The 18038-nt window shown below is 40.0% G+C and overlaps 1 pseudogene across 1 annotated transcript in view; it reads left to right on the top strand.

The window, feature by feature from the left end:
- The window catches only part of LOC308610969 (putative helicase senataxin), a 56746-nt pseudogene that overhangs the window by 22237 nt on the left and 16471 nt on the right, over positions 1–18038 (top strand). Inside the window, exons 9-13 of the transcript in view lie at positions 2509–2608; positions 9322–9495; positions 11814–12046; positions 13107–13274; positions 13945–14095. The product of the transcript in view is annotated as a putative helicase senataxin (transcript). The remainder of the gene's footprint in view (positions 1–2508; positions 2609–9321; positions 9496–11813; positions 12047–13106; positions 13275–13944; positions 14096–18038) is intronic.

The raw sequence follows: 18038 nt of genomic DNA, 5'->3' as shown, positions 1-18038 counted from the left end.
GATAAATAGTGAGGGCACTATTGCTGGATCCTACAGTAAGAATATGTTTAGTTTCATAGGAAACCACCGAACAGTCTTCCAAACTGGTGGTACCATCTTGGGAATTTCCTGGTGGTCCAGTGGTTAGGACTCTGCACTTCCACTTGCAGGGGGCACAGGTTCGATCCTCGGTCAGGGAACTAAATCCCACAAGCCACGTGGCTCAGCAAAAAAAAAGAAAAAAAAAAAGGTGATGGTGCCATTTTACATTCCCACGAGCAATAAATGAGAGTTCCTACTGTTCCACATCCCCGTCAGCATTTGGTCCTGTCAGTGCTCCAGATTTTGGCCATTCTAATACGTGTGTAATAGTATCTTGTTGTTTTAATTTGCATTCCTTTGATGACATAAGATATGGAGCATTTTTTCATATACTAATTTACGGTCTGTATATCTACTTTGGTGAGGTGTCTGTCCAGGCCTTTTGCACATCTTTTTCATCAGGTTGTCTGTTTTCTTACTGTTGAGTTATTTTTTTCTTTTTTAAATAAATTTAGTTTATTTATTTTTGGCTGCATTGGGTCTTCATTGCTGTGCACAGGCTTCCTCTAGTTGCAGCGAGCAGGGGCTACTCTTTGCAGTGTGTGGGCTTCTCATTGCAGTGGCTTCTCTTGTTATGGAGCACGGGCTCTAGGCATGTGGGCTTCAGTGGTTGTGGCATGCGGGCTCAGTAGTTGTGGCTCACGGGCTTAGTTGCTCCGTGGCATGTGAGATCTTCCTGGACCAGGGATCGAACCTGTGTCCCCTGTGTTGGCAGGCAGATTCTTAACCACTGTGCCACCAGAGAAGCCTTTCTCCTTCACTTTTAAAGGATAATTTTTCAGCATTCTGAATTCTAGATTGGTAGGATTTTTTCTTTCAACAGTCTAAATATTTCACTACTCTCTCCTTGCTTGCATGGTTTCTGAGGAGAAGTTAGATGTAATTCTTATCCTTCCTCCTCTATAGATAAGGTGTTTTTTCCCACAGGCTTCTTTCATGAATTATTTTTCCTTTATCTTTGATATTTCATATTCCTGAAGGTTGAATATGATATGCCTAGGTGTAGTTTCTGGCATTTATTCTGCTTGGTCTTGGAGCTTCCTGGATCTGTGGTTTGGTGTCTGATGTTAATTTTGGAAAACTCTTGAGTCATTATACCTCAAATACTGCTTCTTTTTCGCTCTCTCTTCTTCTCGTATCTCCATTATGTGTATGCTGCATCTTTTGTCATTATCTCACAGTCTTGGATATTCTGGGGTGTGGTTTTTTTTACCCATTTTTTTCTCCTTGCTTTTCAGCTTTGGTAGCTTCTATTGCTGTAGCCTCAAGCTCAGAGATTGTTTCCTCAGCAATGTCCAGTGTACTAATGAGGCCATCAGAGGCATCCTTCATTTCTGTTACAGTGTTTTTGATCTCTGGCATTACCTTTTGATTCTTTCTACTTTCCATCTCATTCATTACATTACCCATCTATTATTTCATGGCCTCCTTTTTTCATTAAACTCTTAGTATATTAACTATAGTATAAAAAAAATCCTGGTCTGATAATTCCAGTATTCCTGCCATATCTGACAGGTTTTAGTGCTTCTTTATTCTGTGCAAACTGTGCTTTTTGCCTTTGAGTATGCCTTGTAATTTTTTGTTGCAAGGCAGACGTAATCTACTAAGTAAAAGGAACAGCAGTAAATAGGCCTTTAGTGATATAGAAATGAGGTATGGGGGAAGGAAGACCATTCCATAGTCCTATGATAAGGTGTCACTCTTTTAGTGAGCCTTTGCCTCTGGACTAAGAACTTTACACCACATGCTTCTTAGTTTCCCCCCACCTCCTTGGGTGAGACAGGATGGTTAGAATGGGCTGGAGCTGGTTTTCTTCCCTCAAGTAGTTTAAGCTCTGATAAAATCCCAGCAACTTTGACTCCGGAAAAATAGCATCTCATAGATCAGGCCTTGTTAAGAAGGTCAAGAATGCTCTGGTGTATTACACAATGGTTCCTTTACCCCAGTCCCCACCAACCCCCCACCCCCGCTGGAAGCACACAGGGAATTTTCTCCAGTGTTCACTGTGAGGGCCTGTTCGAGCTCCTAGAGGTAAGACTCACCAAAGTGTGGAGTCCCTTTTATGACTGGGTCCCCCTAGAGTTTTTAAGAGAGGTCATGCTGAGCCTCCAACAGTTTGTCGCATCCAGTTCAGGATTTCCTCCTGGCATGGAGGTTTCTACTTCAGAGTTTTCTGCGCTGGCAAGTTGTGATTGTCTGTATCCACCTTTTTGTCTCTTTTTACTTGTTAGGATGGAGTGGCGACTTCTAAGTTCCTTACATGCCAAGCTGGAAACCAGAAGTCCCAAATTAATTTTTAATGTTTGTGTCACACAGGAGTTCTAGGTTCTGGATTTTATGGTTGCTTACTTTGGAAAATTTTGCCGTTTAACATTGGCTTTTCAGATGTTTTTGCTTTCTTAAGTTGCTTTTTTTTGCTTTGCGTAGGTGGCACAGGAATGGATCAGCTCTCCAAACAAAGAGAAATTCCATCAGTTGCATTTACAAAAATTTCCTGCTGATTATAAAAAATACTGGGAGTTTGTGGGTAAGTTGTTTCTTATGTAACTTGGGCTCTATCATATAATAATTGGAGATTGCTATTTGAGGGAACATAATAATTGCTTGAATTTTCTGGGATATAGGTTTCCTGAGGTGAATTTCTAAGCTCTTACAAAGAGTATGTTTAAAGTCTTTACTTAATGAGGATAATTACTGGGACAGTTATAAAATTCATGGTTTTAACCATTGTGCTAGCAGAATACCACAGGCCAAAGTGTCCCTAGTTGCTGGGCAAGGGAGAGAGAAGGTGAGTGAGGGAGGTTGATTGGCGGGGGCGAAGGGGGTGTTGACATGATCATGAGTATAGATTCTGAGTAAATCTCTCTGCCATCTCTGCTCTCACTTCATGAGTTGTCTGGAGCATGTGTCACATTTATGTCTTAGTTATAAATAAACCAAGCATTTAGAACCCTTTAAAATAAAAAGTATAAATTCTCCGTCTGTCTCCTTCCCCCTTGCAGTCCATCCCACTCCATAGATTCACTTAAGAAAAAAAGCGTGTACATATATTTGGGGGGGAAGGTATTATATGTTCACTGTAGATTATTCAGATAATATTAGCCAATAGTAAAATAAACATCACTCACAGTTCCCATCATTCAGAGATCATCTTATGAACATAGTAGTGTATATCTTACTGCTAGACTTTCTATTCATCTGAGTGAAGGGTGGGTGGGTAGGGTTATTTTACCTAAGTGACTTTTTTCATGTATTTATTCAGCAAATATTTACTGACTTTATACTACCTGATAGTGTATGATTCTAGATGCTAGGTATGTAGCTGTGATGAAAACATAAAATTCCACCTTCGTGAAGCTTACATTTGACTTATTTTCATTTAGTCTATTATAAATGTCTTTTCAGAGATAAATAATAATAGCATGTTCAGTGTTTGTAGTTATTCCATTGTAAGTGTATTCCATAGTTCTCTTTAACCAGTAATTTCTAGTTAGACATGTACATTACTTATGATTTTTTACTGTTACACTGAATAAATCCCTTTGCTAGATCAAACAGTGTGTGCATTTTAAGACTTTCGGTTCATATTGCCTCTGTCTACCAAAAAGAATACCATTTTCACTTCTGACATAAGAATGTAAGAATGTATCTCTTCTCATTTGCTAGTTTAAACTTATCCCCCAGTTTTATATGGAACATGTATCTCATTTGAAGTTGTAGTTTTTGTCCTCAAATCTTTATTGGTCTTTTATATTCTTGGGGGGGGGGCGGATAATTGTCTGTTCATGCCTTTTGTCCTTTTTTTTTCTCTTAGGGAGGTTATTTTCTTACTTGTATGCATTGTTAATTTTTTTTCAATTTCATTATTTGCTGTTCAGTTTCACATGCAGTTTTTGAGGCAGACAATTTTTATCTTCACATGTTCAAAAATACCGTATTTATTTCTTTACTGTTCAGTTGGTTTTAGAAATCAGATAAATACTTCCATATTTTCTTGTAGTAGTTTTATATTTCTTTCTAATATTTAAATCACTGATTTATCATCCATTTATCTTGATGGTATGATAGAATCACATAGCATTTACTCTTGTGTCTGACTTCTTTCACGTAACATGTCTTCGTAATTCATCAATTTTGTGTGCATCTTTGGTATTTTTTTCTTTGCTGTGGTGGTATTTCAATATGTGACTGTGTCACAATTTTACTGTTGATGGACATTTTTGTTATTATTATTTTAAAGAAGTTTTTTTTTGTCAGTGCCATGCAGCTTGTGGGATCTTAGTTCCCCGACCAGGGATTGAACCCGGGCCACAGCAGTGAAAGCGCCGAGTCCTAACCACTGGATTGCCAGAGAACTCCCGTTAATGGACATTTTTTCAGCAGTTTAGGCCTCTGTGTCAGGGCTCTCCAAGTCCATGCCCAAGTTCAGTGATTCGCTAGGAGGACTCACAGGAATTATATTCCTGCTCATGGCTGTGACTTACTATGGCAAAAGGATACAAAGCAAAATCAGCAAAGGGAAAAAGGAAACCAGGAGCAAGTTTCCAAGAGTCATTTCCCAGCGAAGTCACACAGGACACACTTAATTTTCCCAGTAGTGGGCTGCGACAACCCATGTGACACATTATCTACCAGGGAAGCTTAGAGACCCAGTGCCTAAAACACCCTCTGCCTAGCCCACATTCATGACTTTCACAAGTGAAGTGGGTGTTTGACATAAGCTGTAGAGAAAAAATTTGGCAAACAGGTAAGGTACAGTGAGCCATTGTCATCAGCAAATGATGAGAGCTGTCTGGAAAACCAAGTTCCCAGATTCCAAGGGGGCCAACCTTGTAAGCAGGTCTTTCTAATGATAGCAGCCACAGGCCTTCTTCTACACACAGCATTTTATGAATAATGCTACTATGGTCATTCATGTGTCTCTTCGTGTTATGCGAGGGCATTTTTGTGGAGTCTGTCTCCTGAAGTGGGTCTCAGAGTCTCAGGGTATTATGCATGAGCTTAACATGAGTAGATAATGCCAAGCTAGTCATGCAGAATGACACACCCCACCAGCGTATGGAAGTCACGTTGCTCCATGTCTCTGCCAACACATTTGTGTTGATTGTGCTGTTCATTTTAGCCATTGTAGTGTGTGTGTACTGATGGCCATTTGTGGTTTTATTTTGTAATATCCTGGCTATCAGTGAGATTGAGCACCTTCTCATATATTTAGTAGATGCTCAAGTAACCTCTCTAGGGAAGCACCTATTAAAGACTCTTGTTCATTTTCTGTTAGTTGTCTTTTCCTTACTGATTTGTAGCAAGTTCTTTATGCAATCTGGATATAAACCATCCTCCCACTTTGGCTTGCATTATGTCTCTCTTAGTGATGTCTTTAAAATTCTTATTTTATTCTTGTTTAGACTTTATTTTTTAACATAACAAATGCATCTGTGTATTTTTTATGGTTAATGGTCTGTGCCAAAGGTTTAAGAAACCTTTCCCTGCTGCAGGTCATAAATATATTATCTTAACATCTAGAACAGGTGTCAGCAAACCACAGCTTGCAGATCTACCCTGTATCCTGTTTTTATGCTGCCCAAGAGTAAGGTTCTTACATTTTTTTAAGCTTTTGAAGAAAAGATGATGATGAATATGCAACAGACACCATGTGTAGCCTGCAAAGAAAAATCTGGCTCTTTACAGAACGTTTGCCAATCCCTTTTCTAGAGGCTTCGCTGTTTTGCCGACCTGGAATGGATTTTGTACACGAGTAAGATGTAGGGGCCATGTTTCATTTTTTTCCCTAATGGAGATGTAATTACCCCAGTAGTGTTTATTGAAAAGATTATCCTTTCTCCATGGTCTGCAGTGTCATATTTGTTACAAATCTAAGTCCATTTAATGCACTCGCCTTTTTCTGGACTCCTTTCTTCTTTGTTGGATCATTTGCCTACCTTTCTGCCCATATCACATTGCTTAATTTTACTTAATTAAGCTTTATTATAAACACTAATGAGCAAGTCTGCTTACCTTGTTTGGCCTTAAGAGTACGTTGGCTATTCTTGTCCCTTTGCATTACCATGTAAGTTTTAGAGAAAAAAAAGATGTGGACATTTGTTAAGAATTGACATCTTTCTAATACTGATTTGAATACGATACATACTGTCAGTTATTTAGGTTTACTTTCAGTAATGTTTTACAGTTTTCTAGGGAGAGGTTTTGCAGATCATCATTGGTTAGATTTTTTTCTTTTGGTGTCATAATTATTTAAGTGACTATCTCTAATAGAGATGGACCTAAAAATTCATAGTATTTTTGCTAATAATTCATTATTTTGTTGCTAAAGTATGAACCATGATTTCTTAATATTAGATAGCTAGACAGTGTTCAAGTTTTCCGTTTCCTCATAAAGAACAATTTATTTCAGCCTGCTTGAATTAAGAACCAAGTTAGGTCCACTCACTGACATTGTTAATATGTCTTCTTCAATTACAATTGTCTGCTTCATGGATCCCTCCCGCTTTGTAATTTATTTGTTGAAGAAATTGTGTTGTTGACCCTGTAGAATTACAGGGTCTGTGTCTGTGTCTTGCTGATAGCATCCCCCTGGTGGTGTTTAGTATGTTTTTCAGTCCTTTGTACTTTTTGTAAATTGATAGTTGGATCTAGAGGCTTGATCAGTTTCATTGGACCTAATATTTTTGGCAAAACTAGTTCATAGCTGAGGTTGGTGTGTTCCTTTATCAGGAGGTGCTTGATCTCTAATTTGTCTTTTTGTAATACTTATAACCGTTGATCCTTAATGCCTAGATTAATTATTTTACTAAAGGATACAAAATGGTGATATTTTTATTTGATCATTTCTTCATTTATTTGCTATTGTAGTTCTGTAAAGAAAAAGTGCTCCATTTTATTTGATTACTCAGTAGTATACTTTATAAAGAAGGGTAGAATAAGTATTGATACTTGACTCCTTACCAGTTTTCAAAATAATGACTTAATTCTCTGCAAGTGCTGGGTTGACCAGTGAACTTTAAAAAAATGTTTTTTCGTTATGAACACATGGCCTTAAATACACTTGTTTCAAGTCTTTGTAATTGGTTTCTTCAAGTTGGCTCCTGAGCCCTTTAGACAGGCTAGTCTTTGAGAGCTTTCTTGCTACCTGATGTAACCGATACCATCTATATGTTTTATCCTGTATGTGAGCTTTCAATTTTCTAACTAGCCGTAGTATCTTTGGGTAGAAAAAGTTATTTCAAGATCAGTATTGGCATGTTATATGCTGTTTACAAGTAATACATGTAAACATAAGGATACAGAAAGGTTAGAAGAGGAAGATTGGAGAAAGCTACTCATGCAAACCCAACTAAAAGAAACTTGTTTTGCTCTGTTAATACCAGACTAAATAGACTTTACGGCAGAAGAGCATTATTTGAGATTAAAAGCGAGTATTTCACAATGATAGCAAGTTCAGTGAACAGAAGATAGGACCATTTTGAATACCTAATAAAATATATAAAGAAAAAACTGATAGAACTAGAGTGTACTCTTTACATATATGTGAGACCTTTGAACCATTCATTTTTTCTTTTCTTTTAGTTTGGAAATTATACGTCAACTTATACCTCTTTTGCCATTTAGTAGTTTAGGTGAAAACTTAGAGCGTACATGATTCAAAGTTTACAGATTTCATCGATACTTTAAGTGTCTCCATAGATAAGGCAAAATCTTAAAAAACTTTAACCCTGTTTATCTGTTCCACTTTGTATATTATTATTGTTACGTATTTTAACTCTATATTTTAAACTGTGTTATACATACAGTTGGTCCTCTGTATTTGCGGGATTTGCGTCATCGGATTCAAGCGTGGATTGAAAATATTCAGGGAAAAAAAATTCCAGAAAAACATGTTTGCACCAGCACCTATTTACATACCACTTATGTTGGATTTACAACTATGTCCATAGCGTTTGCATTGTATTAGGTATTATAAGTAATCTAGAGATGATTTAAAGTGTACTGGAGGATGTGCGTGGGTTATATGCAAATACTATGCCGTTTTACATAAGGGACATGAGCATCTGAGGATTTTGGTGCCTGCGGGAGTCCTAGAACCAATTCAAGGACTGTACTCTGTGTAGTGCCTTGTGCAGCCCTTTTTTGTTTGTTTGTTGATTCTAGTAGTTCATGTATTCTCTCCTGGTGCTTTGCTTATTTCTAATATGTTGGTCATTGTCTTTGGAAAGCTATTTAAAAAATAATCAGGGGCCTAGGATGATAGGATGTCCTCTTCCAGAGAGGATTTTTCTTTGCTTCTGCCAGGATTCTGGGAGTACTAGCAATGTGGGATCAGCTTAAAGGATTGAGCTTTCCTGAAGTACTCGGGTGAATTGAAGCTGCCTTCATTGTTGGGTGTAGTCCTTCATGGTCCCTACCTGAAGCTTGAGGGCTACCAGGATGCCTACTTTATCTATGCAGGCCCTGGACTCCAGTTTTTGTCTCTTTTTTTGTACAAGGCTATCCCAGGTACTGCTCAAATTCCTGGCTGCCACTCCCTGAAGAGTTCAGATGTTTCTAGGTAAAATACTGGGCTGACCCTTACGGATCTCCACCTTGTTCTGGATCTCAACAGAGTGATTCTTCATTGTTGTATTTGCTCTCTGATGCCTTCAAATAGACATTTCTTACATGATGCATTTTTAAAATTCTTTTTTGACTTAGTAGTTCAGTCTACTTAATCCTAGTACTTCGTGCTTTGGTTCAGTATGTTGCTGCTGGATTTGGCAGTTGGTACTGAACTTTTTTTAATTTTAGAGCTTGCTCTGTTTTCCCAGCCCCATTTATTTTACTACTGTCCTTTCCCCCTTGTTTGAAATGCCACTAGTAGGCTCAAAATTCTTACGTGTACATGGATCTGTTTCCAGATTTTCTCTCGGGATTTTGAAAGCAGGGCACAAAAGTGAAAATTCCTTGATTAAAAACTAAGGTAAACTTCAAGGAAAAGAAATGTATTAGCTACTTTTGAATATTATGACTTCATCTATTTTGGCTTTGTAGCAGGTTTTAAGAAGACTTTTATAATGCTGTGTGATCAATATTTGTCAATGCTGACTAGCTTAGACTATCATTTTGAAGTATGTACAAAGTCCGCTAGTGCTGTATACTTGCTTGAACTTAGTACAAGCGTTTAATATCCTTTAATCTCATGTAAAATAATTCTGTTAGAATAAATGCTGGCTTCTTCTTGTGTTATAGTTTATCTTGAGGAATGTGAACTAGCTAAACAGCTTCATCCAAAGGAAAATGATTTGGTGTTTTTGGTTCCTGAAAGACTAAATGGAGAGAAGAAGGATATAGAGAGACATCGCCTGCAAGTTCCCCGTGAACATTACTGTGGCTATGTTCATACGTTCCGCCGCACTTCAGTCAGTAAGTACCTAATGAGACATGGAAGAGAAATCTGTCAGCAGCTCATCTTTTCATCTCCCTCTAAATTAGGCTTTACTACCCATGTATTTGCTATACATTTACCAGCCCTCTATTTGCTGTCCATTTACCAGATGTATGTTTGCTCTATGTTTACCAGACTGTATTTGCTAGGTTGATTACTTACCATTCAGAGTCCTCTTTTAGTTTTTCTAGACTCAGCTGGAAAAGGCCCAGCACGTATTGCTTTAGACTTAGGATTTTAAAGCTTTCTTTTGTAATGTCTTCTCCTTCTAGTAAATGCCTTCATCTGTCAGTGTGTTTGTTATAAAACAGACAGTTTGCAAACCATCTGTTTGTTAAATCACATTCCAGCCTTGGTTTGGGGGCTAATTATTGATGAGCAGACCAAACACAGAACTAATTGTAAGGCAACTGGAGGGGTTTACTGTTTCATCACTCCCATCCATTGTGGTGTAGGGACTTCTCTCCCTAAGGTAGCATAACAAAAATAATGTTAGCTTGAATTTAAGGACTACTGACTGTGGCCAGCCAGTGTGCCCTGTCCTTCCTGTACACATTTATCATCTTTTCCCAGAGCCCTGCAAAGCAGAATGGTTTGTTCCCTGCTCATTGGGAAATCAGAGTTCAGGGATGTTAAGTAACATATCCAAAGGCATCCTTACTATTAAACACTCGGTGCAGAATTGAAACCTAATTTTGTTTGACTACGAAGTCCACATGCTTGATATATGCCAAGCTGCCTTTTTGACATTGCTGCTCTCTTAGTCTCTGTTACGGGAAGAGAATATGTGATCATTATTCCTTCCCCTTTTTGTATCATACCTTAAAAATAGCAACAAAGCTCTTAGAGTTTAACATCGTGCCGCATCATAACTGGTGTGCCATGTCCACTATTGTGTGGTCAGAGCTCAGTTCTTTGTGCAAGATGCGTTGAGCACCAGGGATATCTAGCTTCATCTGTGCTTTCAACTCTTACAAGTGGTTACATTTGCCAAAGTTCTGTTTCTAAGATTTAGCAATGGTTTCTGTCTCCTTCCCGGAACTCCTCATGCATCCAACTACCTGACGTCTCCATTTGGAGATTATTAGACATTTCAAACCTACTCCAAAAGGAAGCACTTGATTTACTGCCTGACACCTGCTGTTGCTCCGTTTTTTCCCAACTCAGCATGTGGGACCTCCATCCCATTCTTCCAGTTGCTCAGCCCAAAACCTCAGCGTCATCCTTGAGTCCTGCTTTCCCTCGCACGCTCCATCTAATGCATCAGGAAGTCCTGTCGGATCTTCCTTAGCCATATATCCTACATCCAAGTGCCACCTCTCCTGCTGCCTCCTGGCCCACGTGACCATTCACTTTTACCTAGATTTTAGCCTCTTAAGTTGTCTTCTTGTGCTTTTTCCATTGCAGTTTATTCTTCATTCGCGATAAGTGATTCTTTTAATGTGTGACTTAGCGTGTGTCACTTACCTGCGCGGAGCTGTCCTGTGCTCTTGACCTGACTCAGAGTCATGTTCAGAGCGGTTAACTGCAGAGCCCTCTGAAGTGTAGCTGCATTTACCGTCTTGGTCTTCTAGCTCGCTTCTCCCTGCTTTTCCTTCTAGCCATTCTGGCCTTCTCCCTGTTGTGAAAATAATCCAGGCACCTCGCTGCCCCATTGTCTTTGCAGTTGCTGATTCTCTGCCTGTAACCCACTTTCCCCGGTTACGGGCATGGCTCACTCACTTAATGCCATGGCTCTGCTCAAATATCATATCAGGAAAACCTCCCCTGACTCTCCTGTCTACAACAACACTCCCTCACAACCCTCATCACTTCCTCATCCCCCTTCTCGGCTTTCTTCCTAGCACTTACCATCACCTGACATGTTTATTTGCTTATCTGCCCCCTTCTTCTAAAAAATAAGCCTCCAGAGGACAGAAATGTTGCCTGGTTCTTAGGAGGCAGTCAGTAGATACTTACTGAGAAAATTATTTAAATGATGTATAAAAAACATGTTACAGGGCTTCCCTGGTGGCGCAGCGGTTGAGAGTCCGCCTGCCAATGCAGGGGACATGGGTTCATGCCCCGGTCTGAGAAGACCCCACGTGCCACAGAGCGGCTAGGCCCGTGAGGCATGGCTGCTGAGCCTGCGTGTCCGGAGCCTGTGCTCTGCAACGGGAGAGGCCACAACATTGAGAGAGGGCTGCATACCACACACAAAAAAAAGTTACAAAACAGCTTGTTCTGAATAACCTTTTTAACTGGACACTGTTATTCACTGGTAACTGAAATTGCTTTTTCTCCTTCTTGATAATAGTGCGTAATGGGAAATCTGAGTGTTCCCTTTCCATCCAGACTCAACATAATTTACCAGTCAATTTAAATGAATTCGTGAAATGTCTTGTAATCAGCTCTCTGGTGACTACACAGAGGAAGTTGAAAGCCATGTCTTTGCTGAGTGGTCGGAACCAACTGGCCAGAGCCGTTCTGAATCCAAACCCCATGGACTTCTGTACAAAAGATTTACTAACTACAGCATCTGAGAGAATTGTGAGTGACAGTCATTTGATAACAGGGAAAGTCAGAACATTTCATGTCAAGATGTTAAAGCATGTTATTTTTATCTGTCACACATTCCCTGTTGTCTACAACAAAGACATAGTCACCATGTGTGCCCAGTGACGTTTTTAGTGCTTAGTTTTCTTTAATATTGCAAAGTAGTTCTTTGTGTTAAGTTAGTCAGCTTACCTCAGGAAAAAAGGTAGAGTCCAAAAGGGAATTGAAAACATGCTTGCAGAGCAGCATTAAAATGTGAGGTGAACATCCTACTTAACTGTTTGTTAGGTAATTAAATACAGGAGTAAGAGGAGGTTTAATGGAATGACTTTTGCATTTGAATGATCAGTGGAGCATTGACTGGTACTGTTGTCAGTGCGACGACGAAGTTGTGATTTTTGTGTGAACACATATTTCTCATTGTTGTAAGAGTTGGGTGTAAGTTCCAGGAAATTAACACAGAGACAGGCGGAAGGAAAGGAATGTTATTTGAACCCCTGTCTTGTGTTAGGACTTTCATATGCATTTTCTCAGTCAGTTCCCACCCTCTAAGGAATCCCAGATTTAATGATTGTCAAAGCCTGAAGCCCAGAGAGGTTAGGAGTTTAGAGACCTAGCGTTTGAGTGAATCTGAGGTGTAGACTCAGATCTGACCCCAAATCCCTGTTGTTTTGACTGTATCACTTGTGTTAGGAAAGGAAGTCTTGGAATGTTTTTACTGTCTAAAGAGAGGATTGACTAAAATGGGAAGAACCACGGAATAAAAAGAAGAAAAGTACAAAACAGTTTATTGTGATCATCTTTATAAGAATCACAAATAAAAATATAGTTGTTGTGGTTGTAGGTGGACTGAGGCCTGTAGACTCATCAGTAGCTCTTTCCAGTAGTGAAAGTGGTTCTTAGATTAAGGGTCATTTTGGGGTTTTGCCTGATCATCACCAAAGCTTCTGTCTGACAAAGGTCAGCAGCAGTTCAAACAGATGTCTTCCACTCTCTCGCTCTCCTGTGCCATCCCAGGAAGAACCGCTCGTTTTCACTAGTGTCTTTTGTATAGATTGCCTACCTAAAAGATTTCAATGAAGACCAAAAGAAAGCGATAGAAACTGCATATGCCATGGTGAAACACTCCCCAGCAGTTGCCAAGATCTGTCTGATTCATGGACCACCCGGGACAGGAAAATCAAAAACCACTGTGGGCCTCCTGTACCGCCTACTGACAGAGGTAGAGTGTGCACGAGGGCATCTGTGCCCTTAATTGAGTATGTTGTTTTACTTTAACGTGTAAATAAGTACTAAAGTGTGTTTTTCCCTTCACTTCTGTGTATCTTTTTGATACTGTGTGGAACTATATCAGATAAAGCGGTAGCAGAGGTAGAGAAGGTTATAAGAAATAAAAGGAACAGAAAATGTTATCTTGTGTGAAACTAATTCTAAGGGCTAGAATAGTGGTCTTCGGGCTTTATTATAGGTCACGGCTAATCCCAGGAGACAATCTTGAATGTATTCCTGGGTTACATTTTGGATTGAACATTGAATAAAATAAGTGGATAGTAAGGTAAGGCTCAGAGAAGTTAGATTTTATGCCAGAGTAATTTATTTTTTCGGGCACACCATGCGGCATGTGGGATCTTAGTTCCCCGACCAGGGATCAAACCTGGGCCCTTGGCAGTAAGAGCACTGCGTCCTAACCACTCGTTGGCCAGGGAATTCCCAGCCAGGGTAATTTTTTAACGTCAGTGTAAGATGTAGGTGCTTTTATTTACTTTTAACTAGTTATTAGGGGAACTTTCAAATATATGTGACAGTAGAGAAGAACTATAACACTGCACAATAGAGCTTATCAGTATTGTTTGTTTTTTTGTTTGTTTATTTGTTGCAAATTGTCGAACCAGAGGAGGGGGCATTCAGATGAGAACTCCAATGCCAAAATCAAACAAAACCGTGTCCTTGTGTGTGCACCTTCCAATACAGCTGTTGATGAACTTACGAAAAAAATTATGCTTGAATTCAACGAGAAGTGTAAAGACAAGAAGAATCCTTTAGGTATGATACTTATGTGGGCTTTTCATTTGTTTTTGTTTTCAGTGTTTAGTGTGGTAACTTTGAATGACAAAGAGCAAGCCAGTTCTGGTCATTTTTTCTACTTGAGGCTGTGGCCCATGTGTACTTACTGCTTTGTTTACTGAATATTTTGGAGCATTTATTCTGTGCCAGGCCCTGTGCCGTTTGAAACACCTTAGAGCAGCCCTTGATTCAGTTGTGTAGGGGTTAGGGAAGACTTTTAGAGGAAATGATATCTAAGATGAAACTTGGAAGAGCAATGAGGAAGTGAAGTGGGGAGAGGACTCTGGTGGAACTTACTGTACATAAAAAGGACCAGAAGCCAGAGAACCGTGGATGGTTCAGTCTAGCTAGAATATAACGAGGTCCACCAAGGCAAGGGCTTTTAAAAATGTGTTCATTGTAGTAACCCCCGTGCCTGGAACAGTGCCTGGCACTCAGTTGGGACTTAGTAGATGTTTAGTGACACAAAAGCTAGAGCAGTCATCACTTATGGTTACCGAGTGCTCACTATGTGTCAGTACTCAGAGTAATGCTCTGAGCCATGCAATAAATAACCTATCTACATTTTATAGGCGGAGAAGCTGAGGAGTTGAGATGTAAAGTATACCACAGGGACAAGTCTTTTCAGTACAGTTGACAGATTGAAGAGCATTGCCACCGAGGATTCGGAATGCTTGAGCGAATGTGTAAAGTCATTTCTGTGCACTTAACCTTAACACCTCCTCTCACACCAGCCATCCTGAGTGGCGTGGTTATGGCTCTGGGTCGGGCTGCTCTTCTAAGCACATGTATCTCGTCTTCCCTAAGCAAATTTTATTTTCCTTGATGTTACCTGGCAGTGACCTAAATCAGTTAAGATTCAATTAGGCTTCAAATAATAGACACTCCAACTACAGTGGCTTAACTATGATAGAAGTTTATTTCCTTCTTACTCAGAAGCCCAGAGATGGGCAGCTGAGGGATGATACTGGCGTGATGACTCTACTTCCGAGTCTTCAGAGACCTAGGGTCTTTCTACCTTGTTGCTGCACTACGTGGGACCCCCCCACTCCTTAGTGCACCTCATGGTCAGAAACAGCTGCTCCAGCACCAGTAGTCCCATCTAGCAAGTGCAAGGAAAAAGGGACAGATATACTAGCTGTGCTTTAAGGAAAGTTCTGAGACGCTGCCAGTAGCACCTCTGCTTATTTCCTTTTGGCCAGAACTTAGTCCCGTGGCCACACCAGCTGCAGGAGCAGCCAGGATGTGTCGTCTGTCTTCGCAGGGATCACACATATTTCCCCTTTTATTGCACATGTATTAGCTACATCTAGAGGTCATTTGCTTTTAAAACTGAAAATGCATTGTGAACGGCAACTTTTCTACTCACCATTATGTTTGTGAGAACTATGACTTTATGTATCGCTGTATATGGATACGGTCATTCATGTTAACTGCTATAGGGTGTCTCATCTATGAGTGCACAGTTCATTCGTTATCCATTGATAGAAATGTAAGTTCTTTCCCTTTTTTTTTTTTTTTGTTATTTCAAACTTAATTCCTGTACTTGTGCCTGTTTCTCCAGTGCAGGATGAAAACGTTTACTGCAGTGACTGAGTTGTATTGTGTTGTACTGTACAGCAGCTGAAGGGAGTACACTGGAGTACTGTGTTCTTACTCACATCTCCTGAGTATTCATACAGGCTGCTAGGGCAGTGCTTTCACACTGTGGCTTGTGACCAGTTATTGGATTGTGAAATCAGTTTAGGGAGATCAGAACCAGCATACTTACACAAGATAAGATAGAACAGAAGAGAACAGAAAAGATTAGAGTGTAGGTAGTGAGGGGTAAAGTATTGTTTTGTGAAACCTGTTTTATTGGTGAGGTATGAGTGTGCTGGCTTTCAATGTGAAGTGTACCTCATACTACAGATCACGGTCAAAAGAGTTTATAAAAACACTGGTCTAGTGTATATATACCTAGAAATGAGAATGCTGGGTTGAAGGATTTGTGCTGATTCTAGATAGTGCCCGGTTCTGCTCCAAAGTAGTTGTATCAAATTATACAACCGAGAACAGTTCCCGCGTGGTTTTCACTTTCCTTTCCCTGAGGGAGGGTAATAAGCCCTTTTTCAGGTGTGGGCTGACAACACGAGAAGGCTGGGACGAAGGTGGCACAAGTGTAGTGTCTAGGTTGGATTTTTAATATTTTTGTTAGAGAGAAAATGACATCTCTTGTCAGTAAAGACGGCTTTTTTCTTCTTATTCAGTACTTTCATTTTTGCTTCTTTTCACTATGTCCAGTGGTCCTGGGTGTCCTTTACAGAAATACTTTGGACATCTCACCATTAAGTGTGATGTTTGTTCCTGGGGTTTGGTATATACGCTTTTATCAGGTTAAAAAAGTCCCCACCTAATTAGAGTTTTTTAATGAATGGGTGTTGAATTTTACTGCATGCAGTATTTTTTCATTCATATACCCCTCCCCCTCACCATATGGCAGTGCAAGCACAGAGTCCTAACCAGGGAATTCTTCTTTTCTTTTCTTTCTTTCTTTCATTCTTTCTTTTCTTTCTTTTCCTTTCCTTTTTTTTTTTTTTTTTTTGTGTGGTACGCTGGCCTCTCACTGTTGTGGCCTCTCCCGTTGCGGAGCACAGGGTCTGGACGCGCAGGCTCAGTGGCCATGGCTCCCGGGCCTAGCCGCTCCACGGCATATGGGATCATCCCGGACTGGGGCACGATCCTCTGTCCCCTGCATCGGCAGGCAGACTCTCAACCACTGCGCAACCAGGGAAGCCCCTTTTCTTTTCTTTCTTTTCTTCTTTCTTTCCATACCCCGAGGCTTAAGGGATCTGAGTTCCCCGACCAGGGTTTGAAACCAGGCCCATGGCAGTGAAAGTGCCGAGTCCTAACCACTGGACTGCCAGGGAATTCCCTACAATGCTTTACTAATTTGAAAATATCTTTGATTCCTAGAATAAGGTCTGCTTGGTTGTGTACTATTATTTTTTTTACCACATTGCTGGATTGCTATTGATTTTTTTAACTGACGGCAGCCTATAATTTTTCTTTGTCATATCTTTGGTTTCAGTATTGAAGTTATACAGACTTTAAAAATGAAGTTATACAGGGCTTCCCTGGTGCCGTAGTGGTTGAGAGTCTGCCTGCCGATGCAGAGGACATGTGTTCGTGCCCTGGTCCAGGAGGATCCCACGTGCCACAGAGAGGCTGGGCCCATAAGCCATGGCCGCTGAGCCTGTGCGTCTGGAGCCTGTGCTCCACAATGGGAGAGGCCAGAGCAGTAAGAGGCCCGTGAACCATAAAAAAAAAAAAAAAAAAAAAAGAATTTATACAGACATTTATTTGGGATGTTTCATATATGACAGGGAATTACCTGTTACTTGAAGGTTAATTTGTTTTTAGTGTTGTTTTTTGGGGGGCTTCTTGTTTGTTTGTTTTTTGTCTGTTTTTTGACAGATGGGTAAGTTTCTGTGTGCTGAATGTCTTTAATTGTTGGTTTATTCACGTTTTCTACATTTGAGTGAGTTTTGCTAATTCATATTATTCAAGAAAAATCTCCACTTCACCTTAGGTTTTCAAATATATTGGTATAACATTGTTCACTGTATTCTCATTTTTAAAATCTCAACTGTATTTTGGTTGGGTCACCTTTGTCATTCTCTGTATTATGTGTTTAGGCTCTAAGTCCACATGTGGCATGGGCCTATAGTTGGAAAGTCCTAGAAGAGAGTTTTTTTTCCCAGCTAAGCCCAGGCCAAGATAGATTCATGTCGTTTTCATCCCTCCACCTCTTCCATGCCCTCTTGCTTTCTAGTGGACGTTAAAATCCAAGCCCCCATTATACAATTTCTATATGTTGATTGGAATGGTAGTTTTGCTGATGTAGATATTTGTCAAACTCTGTAGAACTAAGGATTTTTAA

The sequence above is a fragment of the Mesoplodon bidens genome, assembly GCF_964165515.1.
Source record: "Mesoplodon bidens genome assembly, contig: HAP1_SCAFFOLD_186, whole genome shotgun sequence".
In the NCBI taxonomy this organism is placed as follows: Eukaryota; Metazoa; Chordata; class Mammalia; order Artiodactyla; family Ziphiidae; genus Mesoplodon; species Mesoplodon bidens.
The sequence above is the reverse complement of the archived record's forward strand: the minus strand, read 5'-3'. Positions and strand labels throughout refer to the sequence as shown.